Below are 18,422 nucleotides of genomic sequence, written 5' to 3' on the forward strand. Positions count from 1 at the left end.
TTTTCATTTCTATTTTTATTTGAACTTGACAGCAAAGTCTGACTATGAACTCTGTGCATTTCCTGCCAATGAACTATGCACTATTACCTCCAGTTTAGAGGTGAGACTCAGTGAGTATAAATAATCCACAAACAGCCCAAGCCCAATTCAAACTCACTGGCTGAGCACTCAGCTCTTTATTTTCTCTCACGGGAATAATAAAAGCCACCTCAGCTCAGCGTTTACTGTGCATCTGCATATGCCCAGCCTGTGCTCGGAGCTGGGATCTAAAGAGCTCCAGCCCACGCCCTGCACAGAAGGGAGAGGCCAGAGGGGTAGGTGTGCGAGCCTGTGGTGGTAGCACATGCTGCCACGGTGGCCACGCCTGCCCAGGCCTCAGAGGACACCAGGGACCAAGTGGCTTCAGAGCAGTCAAGCCTCCGAGCCAGGAGTTGAGAACAAATGAATTCCCCAGGGCTTCCCTGGTGGCGCAGTGGTTGAGAGTCCACCTGCCGATGCAGGGGACACGGGTTCGTGCCCCGGTCTGGGAAGATCCCACATGCCGCGGAGCGGCTGCGCCCGTGAGCCATGGCCGCTGAGCCTGCGCGTCCGGAGCCTGTGTTCCACAACGGGAGAGGCCACAGCAGTGAGAGGCCCGCGTACCGCAAAAAAACAAACAAACATGGCCATCTGATGAAAGCATCACAAGAAAACATACACACATACACACACACACACACACCTTAACCTCAGAACGTTTGAGAGCCCTGACCTAGGGTGCTTTAAGCCAGTTCTTCTGCAAAAGCTTTTGGGATTTATAATCCACAAAATTTGTCACCCCTTTACTCATAGCTTCACTGTTTACAGTGTGGGTGTGGAGAAGATGAAGGAAGTTCCCCAGACCTGACGAGGCTTCAAACAGTCTTTACTTAATACCAAAAGAGGAAGATCAAATAACTATGGATATTCTCTTTGTTACATTTTTATTTAATAAAAAGGGTTATTATTCATCTTGTACCTCACCGATACTTTCAACCTGGTCTCTAACATCTTTCCTTTTCAGTGTACACTCACTCTGGGTGTACACGCAACTTGCAGAGCTTCTAAGACTGCTGCTTAGATTCAGGAAATCAGACACCATCACCAAGTAGGAGGGCACATGCCACCAAGACGCTCCCAGGGGGATCTTCAATGAAAAGTAAAGAGTGGGGGTGGGGGCTGGGGGACGTCTTCAGTTTAAAAACACAGAATCTCTCTTGCTTGCGCGCGCGCGCTCTCTCTCTCTCTCTCTCTCTCACACACACACAGAGGCAAGAGCCTCTCGGTCGTACTCCTCAAGAGGCAGTAAAACTGTCGTCAGAATTTCACATGTCAATCAAAAGAGCTACTTAAACCCCACCCCATATACCCAAGCCAGGACTGGGACTCACCATCGTCTTCTTTGGTTTTAAGGACCATCTTTTCTGTCACAGTAGGACCCTGAAGGTTGCTGGGTTTTGTTCTTCAAAGGAGAACTCAGAGCAAAGACTCCCTGGGAGGCAGGGCAGGGTGGGGCAGGAATACCTGTGAGCTGTCCAGCCACCGGGACAGCTCAGAGCTGCTTCCTGGACCGACAGGGAACTCGTTGGCCACACTCCTGGACCAATCAGCCTCCAGCCACAGAAGCGTCACTCCCAGTTCGCGGCCACCACCCAGTTCCTGAAGTCAAGCTCAAGTAGCTTCCTAGAGGTTAACCACCTCCTCCCTGGAAGCAGTCTGAGGCTGGAGTCCAACGAGTAACAGTGGCACTTCTGGTCTCAGATTCACCCAAAGCAGCAGACAGAGCTGGTGTTTCTCTCTTCACTTCCCAAGTACCTTCTTAGAATGGAATCACTTAAAAACCCCTGGTTGTCTCACAATGTGATAATGGCGCATTTCCCAAGAGCATGACTAAGAGATCGTAATCATTACAGTATGTTGTGAGGTCACAGGATAAAAGTAGAAGGCGGATTTTAGAGGCCAAAAGAAAAAAAATCTAAGGGAATTATTCCCAATACAAGTTCAATTTCATCCCCATTCTATGTTCTAATATATTGCACCAAACTGTTCTTTTCTCTTACTATACTCATGACACATGTTTATTACTGAAATTAATTATAGTAGTGGCGGGGGGGGGGCACCCAGGGATAACCACTGATGACATTTCAGTATATATTCTTTACATTTTTCCAGATTTTTGTTTTATATACTATATTCTCATTCTCTGTCTTTTACATGTAAAATTTAACTATATATACATATCTCTTTATATCTCTATATCTCTCATATCTGTCATAGTTAACCTGTATAACCACATATATTATACAATATATGAGATATATTTATCCTTGAGATATACTTACCTCAAGAGATAAGTATACATACAGTCCCCGACTTACAATGGTTGACTTTTTTTTTTTTTTTTTTTTGCCGCACCTTGCAGCATGCAGGATCTTAGTTCCCCGACCAGGGATCAAACCCATGCCCCCTGCAGTGGAAGCACGAAGCCCTAACCACTGGAAAACCAGGGAAGTCCCACAATGGTTGACTTATGATTTTTCGACTTTATGATGGTGTGAAAGCAACACGCATTCAGTAGAAACCATACTTCGAATGTTGCTCTTTTCCGGGCTAGCGGTATGGGTCCAATCCTCTCCTGTGATGCTGGGCAGCAGCAGCAGTGAGCACAGCCCCCAGTCAGCCCATGATCACAAGGGTGAACAACTGATACACTTACAACCATCCTGGACCCAGACAACTGCTCTGTTTCTCAGTGTCAATACAGTATCCAAGCCATTACATGAGAAAATCAACACTTTATTACAAAATAGCCTCTGTGTTAGATGATTTTGCCCCACTGCAGGGGGCAAAACAAACTGTGTGTGTTCTGAGCACCTTTAAGGTAGGCTGCACTAAGCTATGATGTTCAGTTTAGGTGTATTAAATGCATTTTTGACCTACAACATTTTCAACTTATGATGGGTTTATCAGGATGTAACCTGAAAGAAAGCTTCCATGAATATTCACGTAATGTTCTGGGAAAAGTCTTTTTCTCAGCACAATACCCACGTCAGTCACGATCCCAAGGAGACAGAGACGCACTCAGAGTGGGAGTCTGGAGAGAAGAGAGGGACTGTCTATAAAAGTGAGGGTGGAGTGTAGGGAGACCACAGGGAGAGACGCAGCATCAGGGCCAGTGAGAGGGGGCGGCCCTGACCCAGGCCAGGCCTGCTGGGCAGCGGAGTAGGCCGCTGGCAGGACCGCAGGTAGAGGGTTCAGCCGACCTTAGCTACCTGGTGGGGAGAAGACACCTTGACCTCACTGTCCCCTGGCCCGCCAGTCTCCTACACAATCCAACAGGGCCAGAGGACCAGGGAGAGCACAGAGAGTGGAGCTGTGAGGGCACAACACAAACCAAAGGCCCCAGGAGCCGGCCCTGAAGAATTCAATGGCCTGACATCTGCCTACCAAGTCTCAGCTCCGTAATCACCACAGTTTCAAGACCCTCTTCCTGGGACCCTGTGCCTCTCCAGGCTCGTCTCTCACCACCGTGCCTGGTTTGTTTCTCTAAGCAAAAGATGCACACATCATATAAAAAGCAAATAGTACCTAAGGCTTAAAACAGAAAACCACGGCTTCCTGCCCAACTCCCCACCCCCCCACCCCCGAATCATGCTTCACAGACGTAGGTCTCTCGACTATTTCTTCTGCTCGTCACCTCCCTGTTTTGAAAGAACTAGTTACACTACTTGTTCTCGAGTTTTCACCTCTAGACGTCAACTGCCCGCCATGGAAGATGAAGACTCGCCTTTTACCCCCACCCCCCTCCCACGTGCACACACACATACACACGCCCACTCGGTATAATTACACAAACATTTCTGGTTAAATCAGTATTTAGTATTCCCATAAACACTGCTCACAACTCAGCTATATAATGTACTATGATTAAAATAACCACAGAATGGACTAAGTGTCCTTTGTTTGTTTCTGTTTGCTCGTGCCAGACTCTCTACCAAGCTATGCAACTGTCAAGACTGTCAAACGCGCCGAGCGGTCTGTTTTCTGAGATGGCCTCCAGAAACCTCCACGCTCCTACTCAGCCTGGTCTTGTGGCTCTTGAGGCCCGCGTTCGGGGCACCACCCTGAGCACTCCCCCGGACATTTCCCACCACTGGACCTGAGCCTCTGATTCCATGGTTTTTTTCTTTCTTGGATTACTTGCTCATTTAGATGGAGCACCTTCTCTAACAACTAACAGAGAGAGGCTGTGGAGGGGTGGGTTTTCATCGTCATTGTTGTGAATTCTGCATGTCTCTTCTCTCACACCTGACAGTCTGGCTGGGTGTGGCATTCTAAGCGAAGTCATGTTTCCTCAGCATAGTGGAGGCAACCACTCACTGTTTCCTCTTCCTGTATTGCTGGTAGTGATGGTACCATTCTGATTCCCAATATTTTGTATGAGACCTTTTTCCCCTCTCGGGAAGCTTTTAGGACCTTATTTCTACACTCAGTATTGTGAAATTTCATACGTTATGTTAGCCACCAGATAGAACCTATGTCTGAAGTCTTATACTCTTTAATAAATTCCTGTCCTTTTTTTTTTCCAGTTGTTTTTTGGAATTTCTATTAGTTAGACACTGGACCTCCATTGTGAATCCTTTAACTATTCTTATCTTTTCACTCCTACTTTTCCTCTCCTTTTTGAGCTGCTTTCTAGGAAATATTGTTGCAATGGCCCGAATGTTTGTGTCCCACCCACCCCAACTCATATGTTGAAACCCTAATGTGATGGTGTTTGGAGGTGGAGCCTCTGGGAGGTGATTAGGTCACGAGGGTGAAGCCACCTTGATGGGATAAGTGCCCTTATAAGAAGAGGCCAGAGAGTTAACTAGCTCTCTCTTTCTGCCATGTGAGGACACAGCGAGAAGACAGACCTCTATAAACCAGGAAGAGGGCCCTCACCAAGAACCTAAACAGGCCAGCACTGAGATCTTAGACTTTCAGCCTCCACAACTGTGAGAAATAAACATTTGTTGTTTAAGCCACCCAGCCTGTGGTACTTTGTTACAGCAGCCTGAACTAAGACGATTCTCTGCTTTATCTTCCAACCTTTCTACTGAATGTTCTATTTTTGCTATTTTTAATTTGCAAGAACTCACTCTTAATCTCTGAATATTCCTTTTTGATAGCATCCTGTTCTTGTTTCAGTAATATAATTTCTGAGACTCTTAAGTATATAGTTATTTTTACATATAAATTTATTTATTTTATCTTATTTATTTTTGGCTGCATTGGGTCTTTGCTGCTGCATGTGGGCTTTCTCTAGTTGTGGTGAGCGGGGCTACTCTTCATTGTGGTGAAGAAACCCCCAAAACAGACAAGTAAAACCTGCTGGGATTGTGATTTTCAGTGGCAAATCTACATTGAATCTGTAGGTCCTCTGGGAAAACTGACATCTGAGTGTGCTGGGTCCTGAGTGCACTTTCTCTCTCCATGGATTTAGGTCCTCTTTCAAGTCTTTCAATAAAATTTTAGAATTTTTTTTCCATTAAACTCTTGCACATTGTTGATAGATTTATCACCAGGTATTTAATTACTGTTGGTTGCTAATATATTGGAATGCATTTGTGCTTTATATGTTGACTTTGTAAACAGCAGCCTTGTCAACCTCTGTGAATGATTCTAACAATTTATCTTTAGGTTTTTTTACCTTTTCTATATGGACAGTCAATCCACCTGTGAGATAATCGTTTCCTTTTTTTCCTCTTTACAATCCTTGTGCCCTTTTTCTTGCCCCGTTTCCCTGGCTAGAGCGTTCAGGCCCAATTCTCCTGAGGCTCCGTGGCTGAGAAAGATTGGGCTAGAAAACCCTGCAGCACAGCACCAGTGAAGTTGCTGAGCGTGGACACCCTTCATTTCTTCACCATCTTAAAGGAAAAGTTTTCTACATTCTTCCACAGAATATAACATTTACTATAAGTTGTAAATACCTTTTATCATGTTAAAAAAAGATTCCTTCTCTTTCTAGTTTGTCAAGAGATTTTTTTCAGTTATGGGTGGCTGTTCAGTTCTTTTAGTAATTTTCTTGCAGGTACACATGTGATATTGTTCCAAGAATATACAACCAAGTCATGAACTAGTCTAGCCCTGCACTGTCACGTGTGGTAACCACTACTGAGTTCTTCAAGTATGTTCTAAGTGTAACACACACCCTGGATTTTGAAACCTTAGCACCAAAAAAATGCAAAGTATCTTAATTATTATATTGATTATATGTTGAAATGATAATGTTTTAGATATATTGGGTTAAATAAAATATATTATTAAGGTTATTTTTACCATTTATCTTTTAGCTGTTTAATGCAGCTACTAGAAAATTTTAAGTTACGTATTTGGCCCACACTATGTTTTTTTGGACAGCATTGGCTAGACACACCAATGTGTGCGTGCAAATTTAGTCTATAATAATAGCTAACATGTATTGTGTCTACTAGGTGTCTGCACTGTTTTAAGCACTTTTACAATAACCCTACTAAGTGGGAAAAATTTCTCCATTTCCTAGATGAAAAAACTAAAAGACATGGAGAGAGTAAGCAAATAGCTAGTGAGCCGTGGAGCCAGACTATAACCCAAGCAGCTGACTCCTGGGCTTGAGCTTTTAGTCACTACCTTGTACTGATCATGTGGTATTTTAGATCAGCAGGGAAAGGATGTGCTCTTCAATAAATGGTGATGACAACTGACTATCTATTCAGAAAAAATTTAGATTCCCTCTGCCACTCTATACTTAAAAAAGCAAACAAAAAACCTCCAGATGGACTATAGGTAAAAGTGTGTCTTATATATGTATATGCACTTTGACCTATAATCCACCTGGAGGTTTTTGTTTTCTTTAAGTATAGAATGACAAATATAAGTATGTAAATATAAAAAGTATATATTATATATACCTATATATGTACACATATGTACATATGTACACTTTTAAGTGAATTTTTTCTCATTTTATTGCAAAGGAACATTACTTCCTAAGCAAGTCACAAAAACCTAGAAGTCATAAAAGAAAAAACAATTGACCAACTTGACTTCATATGAATGAACTTAATATATAAATATATTATTTATATTCTATTTTGTATGACAAAAGCTCTCATAAAAAAGGTAAGACTGGCAGTATAGTTGGAGAAAATATTTGCAACACTTACAAGCAAAGGATTACTATCCAAAATATATGAAGAGTACCTACAAACCAATAAAAAGACAAACAACAGTAGCAAAATAGGACAAAGGATATGAACAATTCAGAGAAGAAAGACAGACAGCCAATAACCCTAATAAACAGGGCAGAATAAATTACAATAGCCAGTAGACTACCAGAGTGTTGAAGAGCATCGGTGAGGTTGTGGGGAAGGGGACATTCTCATAGTGTGTGGTGGGGAGCAGTTGGTGCCAAGTTTCAGAAGGCAGTTTGGTAATGTCTGTCCCAGTTAAAAATGTTTATACAGTACACCCCTATGCCCAGATCTTGGTTTCTAAATACCAGTCCCCATTAAAAGGAACCTGTGGGGCTTCCCTGGTGGCGCAGTGGTTGGGAGTCCGCCTGCTGATGCAGGGGACGCGGGTTCGTGCCCTGGTCCGGGAGGATCCCACATGCCGCGGAGCGGCTGGGCCCGTGAGCCATGGCCGCTGAGCCTGCGCTCCGCAACGGGAGAGGGCCGCGTACCGCAAAAAAAAAAAAAAAAAAAAAAAGGAACCTGTGATCCTTGGAGAAATGGTTGATTCCAGGGCTGGGTAGGGAAAAATACAAAATGAGCCTGGAAAATCTTGTGATGGCAGGAAGTGAGGAAGTGCTCAGAGAACGAGGGGGACAGGTTGAAAGACATAGGAGCCAACTTGAGGAAGCACCCAGCCATTGACACGAAAATTGGGGGGTGAGAAAGGATGACGAGGAACAGATATCCACATCACCCCAGAGCATCTCTCAACAAGATTCTTAGGAATCACAAAAGGACAGACAGCCACAGAAACTTACAGAGACCTGGTGGACTCATCTTTACTAGATGTTCAAGGTTAACATCACTAAGGGCTTCCCTGGTGGCGCAGTGGTTGAGAGTCCGCCTGCCAATGCAGCGGACACAGGTTCGTGCCCCGGTCCGGGAGGATCCCACATGCCGCGGAGCGGCTGGGCCCGTGAGCCATGGCCGCTGAGTCTGCGCATCCGGAGCCTGTGCTCCGCAACGGGAGAGGCCACAACAGTGAGAGGCCCGCGTACCGCAAAAAAAAAAAAAAAAACATCACTAGTAAAAGGATTCATCACCATCATGGACCCTGACACAATGCACTAAGAACACAACCTCATTCTTGCCAAAAATGCACAACCTCAATTGAATCAGGAGAAAACTGCAGGCAAATCCAAATTGGGGAACATTCTACAAAATAATCGAGAAGTCCTCTGTGAAGTGTCAAGGTCATGACACACAGGACTGGGAACTGTCGTGGTCAGAACTAATTGCAGTGGGGTCTTCTGAATTAGATCCTGGACCAGAAGAAAAGGACCTTAGTGAGAAAACTGGTGAGGTTCCAGTAGGATTGCCAGATTGCTTATTAGTATTGTACTGGTGTTAATTCGCTGGTTTTAATAACTGTACTGTGGTATGTAAGATAGTAACCTTAGGGCAAGTTGGGTAGAGGGCATATGGCAACTCCATGTTTTTGCAATTTTTCTGCAGGTCTTAAAATTTTCAAAATAAAAAGTTAGCTTCCCAGACCTGTTGACTCTGTATTGCAGCGTTTCTGAATCTCTTCTGCAGGTACAGAAAGATAGAAGTAGAAGAATGTTGATTGCACACAGCCTGTGACAGCGAAGTACTGGAAACAAAGTTTCATCAGTACAAAATGAAAGTATAGTACAGATTTTGCTGTGGAATGTACCAGTTTAAAAAAATTGAGGTAGATCTATGTGCTCTGACATAGGAAAATCTCTAAGACATATTAATTGGAAAAAAAAAAAACTTGTAGAAAAACACACACTGTTTAACCTTGTGATGTAGGCAGTAAAAAAAAAAAAGACTTTTATTTTTGTATTTTATATGTTCTGCACTTCCCCCACCCCAGAACATAGTAATAATGTATTCCTTCTGTAATTTAAACAGAAGAAAGTAAGTATGATATATTCTGCCTTTAGTGAGATAATCCTTTTTTTGTGTTAAAAAAACCTCAGAATTATCATTTAATATTTATGCTTTCTTTTTTTCTAAACACGATTCTTTTTTTAAAAATTAATTAATTAATTAATTTATTTTTGGCTGTGTTGGGTCTTCGCTGCTGCACACGGGCTTTCTCTAGTTGCGGCGAGCAGGGGCTACTCTTCGTTGCAGTGCGCGGGCTTCTCGTTGCGGTGGCTTCTCTTGTTGTGGAGCACGGGCACTAGGTGCGCGGGCTTCAGCATTTGCGGCATGTGGGCTCAGCAGTTGTGGCTCTCAGGCTGTAGAGTGCAGGCTCAGTAGTTGCGGCGCACGGGCTTAGTTGCTCTGCAGCATGTGGGATCTTCCCGGACAGGGCTCGAAACCGTGTCCCCTGCACTGGTAGGTGGTTTCTTAACCACTGCGCCACCAGGGAAGTCCCAAGTATATAGTTTATAAGGTTTTCTTCCATATCTTCCATGACCTGTTTCTTCTGTTTGCTTTGTTCTGTTCTGTTGTTAATGTTCGGGGATTTTCCTCAAATGTCTAATAAACAGAGGCTGTTTCTTTACATTTAAGAGAGACGCACTGACAACCCGATTAAAAGCTCTGTGTAGTAGCTGTGACCTATTGAGTGGTGGGTGTCTTTGTAAAATAATAAAGCAATAACATGTGGATACCCCACATGGAGGACTCTGTAGGTTCTTTTTTCTTGGGCAATGACCTAAAGAAGTGATCTCCAACCTCCTACCTGAGCTATGTGGGCTATAAACCCGGCCAGCAGCATCTGGGAAGCTAGGTAGAGGAGAAAGGGTAAGGAGCTCATAAGTAAGTACACAGACTTTCACTCGGTTTCCTTACAGGCTCATCTTCATGTTTTACCAAAGGGGAAGAGAAATCGCCTTGCTACAGGAGATGGAAGAGAACTGGAAGTCTTAACTGCCTGCCATGACTTCCAACCCACCCTCCAGTTTCTAGCCTCACTCCGTACCTCTATTCTCAGAGGCCCATGGTGCCTTGAAGTCTTTCTGAGATATGGAGATAAATTGTTTTGCTTCCTGATGGCCTCCTTCTCTGCAGCTTAGATCTTTCCTGATAAGCTGCCAATAGGAGAGGGGCTTAGAGCATGCAACCACGGGAGTGTCCTCAAACCCCCAGAAGTGCATCTGTAAGCTGGGGTGGAAAGTGACAAAGACCTCAACCTTCTACAGACAGAAATCCAGTCGCCTGGAAATACTGCAAAACTCTTTTAAAGGTTACTTCTACTTCCTGAATTAGCTGAAAAACATGGATTTGTACTGTTTTTCCTCACAGACACAAACAGCATCAAATCAGTATTGCACAAAAAAGACTTGAGAACAAAAGAAATACGGTGTGTGTCGCAGAGAATTCAAATGAAAAATTCCTGGACATGCACTTACCTTGCACCTGATCACATCTGCCAGTACGTACTTCGTGAGGCAGAATTTTTGGCAGTTTTATCATCAAAAGTAAAACTCAATTAGGTACTTTTTTAAAAAAAGCCCAAACCATGCCCTTTTAGCCTTTATTTTATGTATACAATCTGAATTTCAATTTTTTCCAAAAAGAGTCATTACCTCTTGCAAGAAGAAAATGAGAAAGGTGCAATTCTTCACAAAATCTGGTCTTATTTTCTGTGTGAAGAAAATCCATTATCAATGCCATAAAACTGAAAAAGCACGTGGTTTTGAGTTTCTGTGCATTTTTTTCCTTGAGAAGGGGGTCGACACATCACCAGACGCTCAGAGAGGACCCTCGAGTGGAGGAATCTGCACCTGGACCCAGCCCTCCAAGAGTGGGTAAGGGCAGCACCATCCCTAGAAGAAGCCCAGGGAAATAAATGATTACCCACTTCCTGGTGACAATGGAACGATGCCCCAAAGGACTCACACCTGCCGTCATGATCACACTTGGAAACGTGTACGCTTTAGAAAACATGGACTTGTCATATTTGCAATAAACAGAAACATCTTCCTCCACAAGGACAGAGGAGCAACAGTACGACTCACAAATGAGCAAGAAGTATACTAAACTTGATGTTGATAACTATCGAACTACACCTGTAAGCAGCTGCTGCAATTTTAAATGTCGTTTAAAATAAAGTCAAAATTCCTGGATGTGGTCAATTCAATCTGTGCTGCCCTCTGCTGGCTACATGAGAAGATTGTTAAAAGGTTTACAATTAGCCATTTTTGCAAATAAATTACCTTTTGAATGTATACAGAAGAAGAAAGTCATGTTCTACCTAGTATACAAGCCATGCTCTGGTGATATTCAGCAGTTCTCATTCTCTGAAGGGTTTTTTGTTTTAAGAAAATTGGTTTGCCCTTTGTCTATACACTGTGACTAATTTATGGGAATGGGTGATAGCCAATGGGAATTTATGTTATATGGGCAGACACAGACAACAAACAATATACACAATAAATAATAAATTAACTAGCATGCTAGAAAGTGGTAAGTGCTATGTGGAAAAGAAGGAATCAGGAGTGCGTGCGTGGGAGCAGTTATTAAAGTATTAAATGTGGTGGTCAGAATAGGCATCACAGAGGTGAAAGCTGAACCTCAGTGACTCCCCCCAACCCAAAACAAAAACACCATACACAGGCTTCTCTTGTCCAAAATCCTGTGGTGTGTGAAATGCATTTATATTCTCCTCTGAACCTCCTACTTCCTGTTCCACACCACGTGGACTAAAGAAATTAAACAGGCACCCTCTACAAGATTGGATTCCCAAGGCCATTTCCCTATGAACAGACCTGAGCTCCGGGACTCAGAGCGACTGTGGCGGCTGAACCTCCCACTTCCTGTGTCCATTTAGGAGAAAGTCTCATCACCTGGTAACCTGAGGGTCTCTTACTTTCAACCTGAAAGAGCCTAATACCCTTAGGATACCTGCCCCCCATGTTCTAGCTGCTGCTCACACACACAGTATTCATTATTTGAAAACTCTAAGTGCTTAGTACTCTGCATTCACTCAAAAAGGACTTGGGTCTCTACTGTGTGTTCAGTTTGAGCACCACACTAGCTGGGTGCTGGGGTCCGGAGGTGAAGAGAGCACAGGCCTCTGGAGCCCCGTGTGGTGGCAGCAGTAGTGGTCACCTAAACCACCACTCACGCTGCTCAGCACTAGGATGCCAGGGCCGGGTGCTCCAAGTTCTTGGAGGAAGAACACCAAAAATCAGTCCCTGGGAGAGGCGGGGACAAGGAGGATGTGAGCAGTCCAATAACGGAGAGAGACTTGGGAAAACCCACAATCTCAGTGGCATTATCTGGTATTTAGGAGGAGATCCAGGGAGATTCAAGTACCGCTTTGTGGCCACAATCTTAAAGGAAGAAGTAGAGATGACCTTTGGGGTGAGCAGGCACTGCGTGGGAGAGGAAGGGCATTATACCCAAAGTCACAGAATGACATTTGTGTTGGCCGGGCTGCACATTCTCTTCGCAGCCAGGAAACCTACCTGGAGAGAAGTTTGCAAGAAAAAGAGACCTAGGAAATGCAGATTCAAAGACAAAAAGATGTGGAATTCCAAACAAGAACCAGGCTCACGGAGCTGCTGGACAGCCTGAGGTCTTGTCACCCCAACTGAAGGGACACGTGCTACTGCACCATAATCAGTCAGGTAACTGTGAAAAGCTGTATCAGTTTCCAAAGAGACACAGAGGTATTTTCACAGAAATACCGGATTTCTTGAGCATCAAAACAACCCTGGAGGAGATCAGGAGGCACCCCTACCACCACCATCACCATCCCCTTCCACGATGAAGGAAGCTGAGGACACCGGAGAGTGGAGGAGCCATGCCAACCACGGCTGCCAACACCAAGCCCAGTGGGGCCCTCCCGGGGCGGTGCCCTCGCCCCCATCTACTCTCCATGTGCTCCCCCAGCCTGACAGGATGCACACTCCGGGCACAGGGACCAGATACCCCTAGTGAGGAAGTCATCAAGAGTGAGTTCCCTTAACTCTGAAACTGCCTAGGAGACAGCCCCTCTCCACTTTATACAGATATAAAAGATCTGTATTTTACAGATAAGTTTATAAAATACAAATACGAACCAGTAAGAAACTTTTCGTAAAGGCTGAATTCTGGTCTTTTTATCAAACTGCTTATGAAATAAAGCATAAATAGGGACTAATAGCTAACAGCATCTGTTAGCTATTAACAGACTTGAGTTTCCTATAACTGCTGCTAGGGATACAACCTTCACATGAATACCAGGAAATATGAATGTGAATGGTCACAGCAGCATTTGTAGCAATAACCCCAAAGTGGAAAACACCTAAATGTCCATTAAAAGTGGAACAGATTTGTTTTTAAATTGTGGCATACTCAGAAGATAAAATATCGGGCTTCCCTGGTGGCGCAGTGGTTGAGAGTCCGCCTGTTGATGCAGGGGACACGGGTTCGTGCCCCGGTTCGGGAAGATCCCACATGCCGTGGAGTGGCTGGGCCCGTGAGCCATGGCCTCTAAGCCTGCGCGTCTGGAGCCTGTGCTCCGCAACAGGAGAGGCCACAACAGTGAGAGGCCCGCGTACCGCAAAAAAAAAAAAAAAAAAAGGATAAAATATCACACATTTGTAAAAGTGAACAAACTATAACTACATGAAACAACATGGATAAATCACATGGACAAGCAAAAACAAAAAAACAAAAAAAAAACAAAGCCTTTAAAATCAGAAGAAAACTTTACTGGAAGAATTTTATACCAAATCCAAAAAGTGTTAAGTACAGACCAAAATATTTTCTAACATGCAAACTCAGAACACTGACCTCCCACATACTCTTTCCTAGGAAACGTCTAGAGAATATGCTTCTGTAAACTTAAGGTAAACTGAAAACAGGAAAGACACAGACCAAGGAAAAGGTGATCCAACAGAGAGGTAATCCCCAATGACTCTGGGGGGCGGGGGGGGGAATGGAAACAAAGGCCGCACAGCAGACTTATGAGCAACTGATCTAGACTTGAGCGGAAAAATGATGTGCACTGTCCAGGGGGACACAACTGACTGATGTGCTTAAGCAGATAGAAAGCATCATAGATAAGCTTGGGACAAAGCTGCAGTATTTTAGAAAACAATTGATAATTTCAAAGAAAACCAGGCAAAGGGAAAGTTGAGGCAATTAATAGCTCCAGGGAAAACAAAGAGTTGTACCAGGAAGACAGAATGACTACAGAACACCATGTGGCTCAGTAGCGTCGTGGTCAACAGAAAGTCTGCAGAAGGACTTCCCTGGTGGTGCAGTGGTTAAGAGTCCATCTGCCAATGCAGGCGACACGGGTTCAAGCCCTAGTCCGGGAAGATCCCACATGCCACAGAGCTGTGGCACATGCGCCACAACTACTGAGACCGCGCACCACAACTACTGAAGCCCGTGCGCCTAGAGCCCGTGCTCCGCAACCAGAGAAGCCACCACAATGAGAAGCCCGCACACGGCAACAAAGAGTAGCCCCGGCTCGCCGCAACTAGAGAAAGCCCGTGTGCAGCAACGAAGACCCAACACAGCCAAGAATTAATTAATTAATTTTTTAAAAGCATGCATGTAAATTTTTATGTGGTGTACGATCTTTTAAACTATGTGTATATATTGTATCACTGAGATAAAATAAACTTTAAAATATTTTCTATTTTTCTACCTGAATTCTACCTATTCAAATTCCAGTTCCAGAACCTCCTCCCACAACCCTCTCACTGTCACGCCATATACAGAAAACAAACTAAAGATGCTGACTCAGATTCATGGTAAGTTTCCCCTCTAAACATTTTATGATTCTGTGAACTAAGACTCCCCTTCTCAAAGATGAAAAGTGCCTGCTGAAACAGCGTTCTATCCTCTCAGGTAATCACGGAGCAATCACGTTAGGTATTCCATCAGCTCAGTGTAATACTCATCACCCACCGCATGATGAATGGATGGTTTTAACGCTGTCCTGGGTTGAAAGGAAAATGTTCACGGATCAAACAAGCCTAATGGTTTTGTAGGGGACAATGGTGACTAAGCTATCAGGCAAGTTCATTCTTTAACTGGAGTAAAGTAATACATGACAAGTACCAGCTATTTAAGATAAATTCAATTGATATTTCCAGAAATGATCTTTCTGGGGACTTCCCTGGTCGTCCAGTGGGTAAGACTCTGCGCTCCCAATGCAGGGGGCCCAGCTTCGATCCCTGATCAGGGAACTAGATCCCGCATGCATGCCTCAACTAAGAGTCCGAAAGCTACAACTAAAGATCCCGCATGCCAAAATAAATAAATAAATAAATAAGATAAATTTTTTAAAAAAAGAAAGAAAGAAATGATCTTTCTGGTACTTTTACTACTTAGGGGAATGGTGTTCTGTGTACTTCTAAACCAAATTCAATTAATAACTTTTGGGAAAAAAATGGCCAGCCTTCAATAACTATGGAAACAACTGCTATCATGGTGTGAAATTTAAGCGTGTATGAAAGCAAAGCTCTCTGACAGCTCAAACAGTAAGGACAGATAAGGCTGGGGAACACAGGAGCCTGCCTGCCCACTCTTCGTTGCTTTGGACATCTACTCTGATGCACAAGCACTGTATATCCTCTTCCTGTTTCCTTCGCTCCCTTTCTGCCTTACTAATTATACATCACCCCCTTTCTTTGTAAAACCACAAGACCAAGTTACAAAATCGGTGCACTCCACCCATCCTTTTACTCAGCTGACAGAGAGCAAAGCGAACCAGTGAAAAGAAAGAAGCCAGGGCCCTGCAGATGGAGCCATCACACGACAGAGGAGCAGGAGACAGACCACGCCCACCCTGTGTCACCGGGCAGAGCAGAGGAGGCGGAAGGCAGTACCACACGAGCAGCCAGTCCAAACAACTTCTTGGTACCTGTCACTGATTTTAAAAACAAACTAATCGGGAACCATGGTTTTTTTTTTTTTTTTTTTGCGTTATGTGGGCCTCTCACTGTCGTGGCCTCTCTCGTTGCGGAGCACAGGCTCCGGACATGCTGGCTCAGCGGCCATGGCTTATGGGCCTAGCCGCTCTGCGGCATGTGGGATCTTCCTGGACCAGGGCACGAACCCGTGTCCCCTGCATCGGCAGGTGGACTCTCAACCACTGCGCCACCAGGGAAGCCCGAAACCATGGTTTTATCTAAAATCTAATCTCCTTGTTTTACAAGGCAGGTGGTTTCAGTAAAATACAAAACAAACAAGGAAACTCTAATAATCTATTATTGAAGGGGCGTTTCTTCAAGATCTTCAAGCTCTTAAACCACTGTTCAGACGTTTACTTTCCCTAAAAAAACCCCTCCCTTCCAGTCTCAAAAATATTCCTACCAGGTTTGGAGGCAGGTCTCTGTTTGCAGAATCTACCATCACCCAGAGTAACACCAAGTGCTCCCACACAAAGCCTCTGGGTCCACCTGAAAAGGGACAGCTAATCAGGTCCCAGAAGGGGGAGAGCATGGGATGTGGGGGCACAGTGAGGTCCACACAGGGAGCTGGAGTCGCATCCGGGGAGCAATGCCAGTGACCCCCACTCACGTGGCAGCAGGAGAGACAGAAAAACAGAGGACTTTAGAACGTGTTTGGAAGTAGAATCGACAGCACTACTAAGGAACTGGATGTGGAAAACGAGAGAAATGGAGGAATCAGGGTTGATTTCTCAACACGTAATGTGCACACCACACGGGCAGACATGCTGTTTCCTAGGATGGGGACAGCTGGGGGCTCTGCAGTGCCACACTGAGCATGAGGCCCCGGTCAGACATCTCGGGGGGATGACAAATGAGGCAGTGAGCCACCCGAGCCTGCAGCTTAGGGGGAGGAAGAAGGCTAGAGGTACAGTCGGTCCTCATAATTCAAGCAGTTACGTCCTAGAAAGTCGCTGCTAACCCTGAATTGCCGAACACTGACCCAAGGTCCCCAGGGATAATACAGGGCTAGGTTCCTGCGAGTCCCTGACCCCACTTCCTCAAAGGATCAACACGTAAGCTTGTTTCAGGACACCTCACTGACACTGAACTCATGCCTGAAGGAGGCTCATCAAACACACGTGTGTTCTCAGTGGGGCACACCATGGCCTTCTTGCCCTGGGGAACACACCAGACAGCACATCCGCACTATGCGTGGGGCCATTTTAAACAGAGGAATCACCAGCAGAAAGGGCAAAAACGTGGCACTAAGCAGAGTGCATCCAGGGCCCTTGCTTAAGGCCTGAGCACTGAAAGGGGAGGTAGAGGGCCCTGGGAGCCGTGGTGGACCACCCGCATCTTCCACTGCCCTGCGCACATCCACACACAACTGAGAGAGCACCACCCTCGTGCTGATCTGGGGTTACAAACGGATTCTAGTGAGGAGGCGAACTCACAAATGACGAGGACTGGCTGTATAAACTCGGGAGACATCACAGGATAGGCAGTACTTAATTAAAGCTATTGGTTATACCGAATGGTGATTCCAAATGTTCAGAAGATCCCATTAGGGAAGAAAGAGGGAGAAATGTGACCTACTTTACAACTTGCAGTCTATTCCCAGATGCCTGGAGTTAGGGGGACGCCCTCTCTTCACCAGTTATAAAGCTGGTGATTTGATCTCCACTTTCTGACTGCTTTCTCTATTTCCAGCAGTTCAGAACTTGAAAGGGAAAGAAAGGACTGTTATTCATTGCTCTCTCCCACTGGAAAGGAAAGAGCTTTATCATATGCATTTCATATCAATTTCCATAGAAATTACCTTTAAAATGTATCTAACTGGAGGAAAACCTCTATCATCAATTAACTGGTTTGGGATGATCAGGACAAATAATGCTGTCAAATAAGATGACAACTGAGAACTTTGCAAAAGCACATCAATGAGTTTGTAACTGTGACCTAGTAAATGGAGGTAATGTCACAAAGCTCTTATCACAAAGTGATGGTACAGATTAAATCCTATATTGAAAATGTAAAATGCCTACTTAAATACAAAGCTAAAGGTAGTTCTGCAGAATACAAAACTTCTTGTTTAGTAAAAGACGGTCCTGCCAAAAAGTCATGTATAATCCTGGTCGGGAAACAAGACATCCAAGAACACATCAAGAAAAAGAGTACACGCAGGGGTTACCCAATCTCCCCAAAGATTTACTCCTCCTTTCCTGAAGTCTTCAGGCACATGCCTGAGTGAGTTGTGTGACAGGAGTCACCAGGAGCGTGAGGACACTGGGGCCAAACCTCTCATCCCACCCCGAAGGCTGACAGACTGCGA

The 18,422-nt window shown here is 44.6% G+C and overlaps 1 protein-coding gene across 2 annotated transcripts in view; it reads right to left on the reverse strand.

The window, feature by feature from the left end:
- The window catches only part of CYTH1 (cytohesin 1), a 79,498-nt gene that overhangs the window by 41,893 nt on the left and 19,183 nt on the right, over positions 1-18,422 (reverse strand). Inside the window, exon 1 of one of the 2 annotated variants that reach the window (XM_059998386.1) lies at positions 10,781-10,800. The exons of the other annotated variant lie outside the window; for it this stretch is intronic. The gene's annotated coding sequence lies outside the window, so the exon portion shown is untranslated. Of the gene's footprint in view, positions 1-10,780; positions 10,801-18,422 lie in introns of those variants that run through there. 2 annotated transcript variants of the gene reach the window in all.

Source organism: Delphinus delphis, chromosome 19 (assembly GCF_949987515.2).
Source record: "Delphinus delphis chromosome 19, mDelDel1.2, whole genome shotgun sequence".
NCBI classification, from domain to species: Eukaryota; Metazoa; Chordata; class Mammalia; order Artiodactyla; family Delphinidae; genus Delphinus; species Delphinus delphis.